This window comes from Chamaea fasciata, unplaced genomic scaffold (assembly GCF_029207755.1).
Source record: "Chamaea fasciata isolate MVZ Bird 193981 ecotype frontalis unplaced genomic scaffold, bChaFas1.0.hap1 SCAF_311, whole genome shotgun sequence".
NCBI classification, from domain to species: Eukaryota; Metazoa; Chordata; class Aves; order Passeriformes; family Sylviidae; genus Chamaea; species Chamaea fasciata.
In genome coordinates this window covers 80725-88380 of record NW_027094396.1, presented here as the reverse complement: position 1 = coordinate 88380, position 7656 = coordinate 80725, and the positions used below count along the sequence as shown (strand labels likewise).

Sequence of the window (7656 nt, the reverse complement as noted above, 5' to 3'; positions counted from 1 at the left end):
TGAGATCCTCGAGGAGCGGCAGACACGCGTCTCCCGGGCCGGGAAGCGTGGCCTCGCTCCTTCGTCATTTCCGGTGCTCCTGCCGTGCGTGCAGTGCTGTGCAGAGGCGGAGGAGCTCGAGGAGCGGCGGCCACGCCTCTCCGGGGCCGGGATTGGAGAAGTCGCTTGTTCGTCACCTGCCGTGCGCCTGCCGTGTTCGGTGTGCTCTGCAGTGGTAGAGAAGCTCGAGCAGCTGCGGCCGCGCGTCTCCTGGGCCAGGAACCGAGAACTCGAGCCCGATGAGGAGTGTCTGCTTCTGCTTTTAACTTGTGGAAAGTTCAAAGCCTGTGGCTGTAAAATTAGCAGCAATACTGGTGCCTTCTTTTATCGCTCATGGTCACTGGCCAGCAGGGAACAAGAAGTGTCCCAGGACTTGTTGGTGCCCTGGCAGAGACAGAAGCAGCAAATGGTGTTGAGAGAATTTCTGGGAGTGCATGTGGGATCCTGGTTTTCTTGATAGCTTGAGAAAGGATCTGAACAGAAAAAATATCTTTCTTTTTACAGGAGAATCTGATGTGGAACATGGGACCAGGATGACTTGCTGTGACTTCTTGAAAGCTGGAAAGAAGGCGATGTTAATCTTTTTGGCTAGAGGCAAAGTGTCTGCAAAGCCTTGGAAGAAGCCTATGCCAGGTAAGTGAGGACACCAACAGGAAAACACCTGGAGGCTGTGATGTGATTTCACGGAGGGTTATGGATTCCTGTCTCAAATGTCCATGTGTCAGTAGGGCTGGATCCAAGTGCCCCGGTGGAGAGGCAGGGTTGTCCTGCGTTCCAGCTTTTTAGTGGCTGGAGTTTTGCCCAAGGAAGAGCAGCATCCTGATTTTGCTGCCATGTTCAGTCAGCACAGAGCTGTTGGGTGCCTCCGTCCAGGAGCAGCAGGAGCCTGGATTTCTGTCCCTGGGATTGCCTTGCTGTCCAAGACGGGGGCTGAAGGTGAGGGGCAAGGCAGGCCTGGGAGCTCTGGGAGTCAGGAGTGCCAGGCCTTTCATCTCCTGGTGCTGCTCAGGTGTTCACCAGAGGGTTTTTTGACGGCCTTTGGCTTTCTGGATGGAAGCAAAAGGGTCCTTTCCCCTCCCTGCCTTCTGTCATTCCCAGGTCAGCCCCTGCTCTTTGCTGGCAGGCTAAATAGCCTCAGGAGTGGGCCGAGGAAGTGCTGCCTGATCTGTGAGGTTCCACAGGAGATGGGAGCAGGCTTTGCGCAGAGGTTCAAGCAGCTTGGGACTTCCTGAAGGCCTGAGGCCTGAAGCAGAGTCTTGAGGCAAAGCTGACCTCTGGGTGAGCCTTCAACCCAGATGTTGTGTTTGTATCCTGTCGGCAGTGCGGTAGCCAGGATCGTTAGTGTTCTGGGCTAGGTCCGTGCTCATTAGTGAAACATGGCTTGACCTTTCTGTGTTCAGAGGCCGGACAGGGCCCTGAGATGAGTCCTGTGGCCTTGTTGGGAGGAGCGGGGCCAAAGGCAGCTCCTGCATTGCTCCTGAAGCCCTGGCCCGGCTTTGGTGCGACGCCGGAGGAGGCTGAGCCCAGCTGTTCCCACCGTGGGAGTTGTGTGCGCCTGTTTATTGCAGCATTTGCCCGACCTGGGCCCTGTCCCGGCACAGCCAGAGCCTCTTGGCCTGCGGGCGGACGCACCCGCGGGAATTGCCAGTTCTGTGGGGGCTCTCCAGGGCTGGGTTGTGACAGGGGATTCCCAGCTGCTGGGGGTAAGGCTCAGGGTCCCTGGTGCTGGATCTCAGTCCCTGTAGGTCACCTTGGGTAGCAGTGCTGGGGAGCATTGCTGAGCTTCTCCTTGGGAGGTTCTTGGCTGCTCTGAGCTGTCGCCAAAGACCCTGAGCTCCTGAGGTTGGTGTCTGTGTCTTTGGTGCTGACCCTGCCCCCTGGCCAAGCTACTTTGGAGGGTTTGAAGGGTCTAGGGCTGAGTGCCCTTTGGGCAGTTTGATGCCAGCCTGGTGTGCTCCTGGAAGTGCCGCTGACCTGCCAGGACTGAGGAGCTGCTGGCTGGGTGCTGGTTCTGTTCTGCAGTGGGAGCAGGTAGCCACAGGGATACAGGGGGAAAATGGGCTGCTGAAATTAAGGAAACAACATGCTTCTAACAGCAGCTACTTTCTTGTGTACATAAAGCTACAGTTCCAGTTTCTAGCACTACTCTTCATGGGTACAGGTGTCTCTCTCGGTCGGCTAAGTTATTTCTCCATCAGGCGGGCAGGCAGGAAGGCAGGAACGCACGCACACATCTTTCAGGGCACTTAATTGGTTAAGTGTCCATCACCGTGCTATGTGTCTCCTATCTGAGTTTTGCATTTCTTGGAGAGGCTTTCCTAGGCTCTTATTTTTAGAGCTGTTGTTGTTCCTGTAGCCTTGATGAATTCCTGCGAACTCTGGAAAAGAAGACTGCAGGTGTCATCTTCACTACAAACAGTTTGGCTGATACAGGAAATGGCCCAAGTTATTCAGACACATTGCTACACCGGGAGGGCTTAGAGAGAAACCTGGAGATGGGTTGTGGGAGCCTGAAGTGGGATCTTCTCCCCTGCCGACCCTTGATACAAGGGCAGTAGGGAGATGCATGTTTCCATTAAGCAGGGGATTGCTTGGGCAAATCAACAGGGCTCTGGAAAGTCAATGAACGTATAGGAGTTTTGTTCTAGTCTTTTGTTCTTTTGTTCTAGGAGCACCTTCTGTCCTAAAGTAAACAAGCAGCATTTGCTGCAGAGAAGCTCTTTCCAGCACGGAAAGTGCTTCTCTTAGCCTGGGAAGCGAGAAAGCATCTGTTGGCCTCACCTAGTGTTCTCGGCGGCTGTACGACCTTCCGAGCGGTGCCGCCTCTCCCGCTGTGGGCGGGCTGTGGGTCTCAGAGCCAGGGATCAGGATCACTGCGGACGGCACGAGCCTCTCCTGCTCTGCCTGCAGCCGGTGCTGCGCTGGGGTCCTGCCGGAGCTCTGGGCACGAGAGGACGGCGGTGGCGATTTCTTTGTGCTGTCTGGAACGGGCCAGGGTGCAGGCAACACCCGTGCTGGTACCAGGACCCCCCAAACCCCACCGCTCCCCGCGGTGCCTAGGAATTGTTGTCCAGCGTAGGGAGAAAATTCTTTATGAGAAAACTCAAAACTCAAGGATATGGGGTCTGAGGAGAGATGAGAGATTGTGGTATAAATTCAAGACGCATTGGGAAAAATAAATTTATGCAACAGCTCACTTCCTCTCCCAGACTGGCTTCTGTGTGATCGTCTGTGACTCCAACTGATCAGATGGGATTTTCAGCTTGTGGGGCTATAATGACGTGCCAGATTCTAAGCATGACAGAAAATAATGGGAGAACTCTCTGGCTCAGGCAGTGGAGCCTCTCAGTAGTGTCCCAAAGGTACAGCAGTACCCAGTATCTCTGACTGCAATTTGAGAGGTCCCAGCACAGCCCCTCTGTAGTGTTCCTGTGAAGCTGGCGTTTCCCAGCATCCCTGACCAGGGTTTGGGGGTCCCAGCACAGGTCCCTCGGCACATCCTGCTGCTTCTCCAAGTCCCGTTTAAACAGGATGGGGTTTTTTTTGGGGTAGGAGCAGCCAAAACCAGCAGAACTGGCATTAACCACTTTCTCGAGGAATTTCTCTTTTCTTCCTCACCAAATTCCCACTGTCAAAACCACGCCTGAGGCTCAGCTCCCCATCCCCTCAATCTCTCCAAGGAACTGGGCTTGAATTTCCCAATCCAGCAGGGCAGAAATACTGTTGTCCTTATTGTATATCCTAATTGCAGTAATTGCTTAAGAAGTAATTGAAAGACATTAAAGGAATAAAGAGAAATTAAATAAGAGCTGCCAGCTCCAAGGGCCATCCCAGGGTTGCTCAAACCCCTTATCAGTGATTTGCTTTAATTAACCAACTCAGAGTAATTAACACCACATTGATATAGCATGATTCTTTTTAAATTGAGTTATAGATAACTACTGCAGAATGTAAAAACCTTTTTAAGCCCGGAAACTCTTTTAAGACATATACAGGCCACAGCTGCAGACAATGTCTAGGGATTCAGGGGGAAAAAGCCAAAGTTTTCAATCTTTAGCATCTTCCACTATGTCATCGTTGCCAATAAACATGGCTTCAGCCTCAGGAAGACACGGAGAGTCAGAGATTTTGCAGATCCTGGTCCCACCTCAGCCTTTCAGCAGGTACAGTCTGCAAGGAGAGAAAAGAAAATGGGTCAGAATGAACCGCCTACTTGCACAAAATCATCATCATTCATAAAGCATTAGGTAGAGCTGGAAGAACTTCCCCAAAGGCCCGTTTCCCTGTGGACTGAGGGCGCCAAGTTCAAGCACAGGCTGGACCTGCCATGGGCAGACTATGGAAACCCCAGAATAAAAGCTACTTCGCCAAATCCATAAAGCATTCCAAAATCAGGCTCCTGGGATGTGACCATCTCCTCTCTCACCTTGAAACATCCAGAATGAGGTCTGTTGCTGTTGAGCAGCATTCAAAAACTTGTTAGAGCAGAAACTGCCTCACAAATTACACTCAAGTAATGTAAGCTCCTCTGGCTTGCAGGTAAGTCAATAACAAAATGTTTTAGTTACCTGACCAAAAAAGGATCTGAGACCATCACTATGGACTGAATTGGAGCACTACATCAAAACAGAAAAGCTTCTCACCTCCATCTTCACTGGCCTAAGAGATACAGTGCCTACCAGTGAGGCAGAATGGGCAAATTCATTCCAAGTTTTTGGAGAAGACTTTAAAACTCACAGTAGTAAAGCTAAGTAGTGTTGGGTAACAAAACAAAAACAAAACAAAACAAAAAAACCAAACAACCCAGAAACCTTTTTGAGATTATTCTTGCTTAATACAACTGCTTGCTTTTATTGAAAAACACTAGGTGGAACACTCGATCGGTAGGAGAAACACTGACAATTAGTTGGATGCACAGAAAAGCAAACTCACCCAAAATAGCTGCATTCACATCAAAAAACCTGCTGAAATAATTGCTCAAATATATACCAAGCCTTGCTTAAAGGAGTGTGGCCATCAGCCTGGTTTGGTTTGCCTCCCTTTGAAGTTGTCAAACAACTGATCTTCAACACCTCATGCAAAAGCATTTATCTAATGCTGCAAAAAAGCCTTTTCTTAGATCATATTTTAGCCCAAAAAGACCCCACCAAACTAACAAGTCACCACATACAGTTCTTGAGTCATTCCTGTCTTTGAACACAAATCAAGCTAAAGCTATGGAGACAAGAAAAAGCAACTTAATGCTGCTCCTTTGCAAATTACAGAATCACAGGGAGGTTTCTCATTAGCTTAGGAAAATGCACGCCCAGTTCAGTAGATACTGAATAGCAGGGAAGTCAGGAGATAAACGCTTTGCTTTCAGAGACAAAAATTTCAATAAATACTTCCATTAAACCAGAAGTCTACAGATCTACTCCTCAGAAGTCTTTATTAAGAACAAAACCCCTGGGGTACCCTCTCAAGGGACACAAGGGGATCTCCTTGGCTGGGACACAGCCTTGGTCAGCGCTGCTCCCGTGCAGCACAGACCACCCATGGCTTTCGGCTCTTTCATGACCTCTGCAACATTCCCACAGATGCCAGAGGATTACGGGGCCAAGTTTCACATTCGCCGTTCTCCTGCCGTTCAACACGTATTTCCTCTCAGACCTGCCCATGCAGACCAACCACAAATGACTCAATAGTCGTCAGTCTTGTCTCCAGAGCTTGGAGTATTGTATCTACCTGCAAAATAACCAGGGAAACTACTGTACTTGGTTACACACAGAATTTGACAAAACCAAGAGCACGTGTGGTCGTCGGAAGGGGCTCAAATACAATCTCACGTCACCAATGCTTTTCATTTGATCCTTTCCTTGCTACATTCATACCTTGAAAGCTCAGCTGACTCTAACATTCACTGTCCACACAGGAACTCTTTCCAGCCTTGCTAAGTGTCACAGCCGCACACTCAGCTTTTGCTGGACAATCTGCAGCTTCTACAGTCAACTTCCTTACACTGTTTGGTCCCAACTCTTCCTACCTGCAAGGTAGTCACAAGATTTTAGTAGACCAAAAAATCAACTTGATTTATCATGATTAGTTTATGATTAATATTTCAATACAAAGTTACAGGAAAAGCATTAAGTCTATTTGCAAAACAGGCAGAAGAAACGTGACTCAAAGTTAAGTCAAGATCTGGTGAAGTGAATCAGAACTAACTAGGAATAACATATCAAATTACTGACACGTAAATAGGAACCTAATGCTGTGCTTGATAAACACAAAATGCTAATTACCAAGCAAATTGAAGGAAAAGTTGCTGAAGATCTTGCATAACACAAGAGACCGATTACATGAAGCGGACCAGTGCATGTTACAATGCACTGAATTGCTCTAGCTGAAATCAGCTGTTCTGCAAAACTGTTGAAGCCTATTAAAGTTTCACAGAGCTGATTTTAACAAAGAATAATATGAGGTTAAATCTCACCCTTTGCAGCACCTCTTGCAAGACAGCTCGACTTTCAAGAGTTAGTGGTTCCTCATGAATAAGAGCTTGCTTTTCTAGGGTTCCTAGAATAGAGCCGAGATGCCACTGTTCAGATCCTGCACGTCCCACTCTGAAGCCAAAAATCCAAATACAGCACTCCTTCAGAACCCTGAGAGACAGCCATGGATTCTGGGGCAAAGAGATACACTGAAAAACTGCACCAAGACACCAAGAACAGTGCAGCGCTGGCTGGGAGAAGCAGCATTACTCTCTCCCAGAAAATGCCACTCTGCAGCCAGCTTAGTGCTTTAGAGAATTTTACTGCCATGGGGAAAAAAAAAAAAAATTATAGCTGTGGAATGAAGAAAAAAATCCCCAAACCTCTGTCCAGAGTACGAGGGTGAACATCCACAGCAATATAGCAAAATAAATGGGAACTTCAGAAAAAAACAGAGATAATAAAACCAGTCCAGATGAACAACCACCGTCTATAAGAACAATGCTTGCACAAAACAACTCTGGCGTGGAGCCCTTCTTCCGGATACAGTTATTGAAGAATACTTTGGACCACTTTTAAGTGCTGTACACCAAACTAAACCTAAGCTTGCTTCCATTTTTTAGACAGATTCTCAGACAGCTGAGTGAGAGTCTCAAGCACACACTCAGTTGTCAGATTTGCCTTTGCCCACCTTAGCAAGGAAAAAGCACATGTGGCCACTACAGGTCAGACCCAGCCCAAGCCCTGCCTGAGCCCCTCTGGCCACCCTTCCCGCTGCTAATGCTGACCCCTAACAGGCTCCAGCCAGGCCCGTTTGGTGCTTGGTTTGTGCACTCTTCCCATCAAATGGGAAGGAACCCTCCTGTGCCCTGGGCCCGGTGATATTTTCTTGGCTGGAATGCAATTTCTCACACAAAAGGCAGACTCGGTTGTTTTGTTTGGGGTTTTTTCCTAGGATTTGGCTTACACAGGTGATGTTCCTCACAATTGAGCACTACGATGCCAACAGCAGCAATACAGAAAACCCCTCTGGGATGGAGCAGCAGAAAAAGACACCTCCAGCCTTGCCAGAGGTATCACTGTTCTTTGTCTTTCAGAAAACAAAACAGGATATCAGCAGACAATGTGAAGTGGGCAAAAGGAGCAGTAA

General features: G+C 48.7%; 1 long non-coding RNA gene across 1 annotated transcript; it reads left to right on the top strand.

Moving 5' to 3' along the window:
* The first annotated feature begins 220 nt into the window (after positions 1-220).
* LOC136305206 (uncharacterized) lies at positions 221-3485 on the top strand. Its single transcript, XR_010725143.1, has 3 exons — positions 221-448; positions 544-672; positions 2709-3485. It is a non-coding gene; the product is annotated as an uncharacterized lncRNA (long non-coding RNA).
* Positions 3486-7656: the final 4171 nt, after the last annotated feature.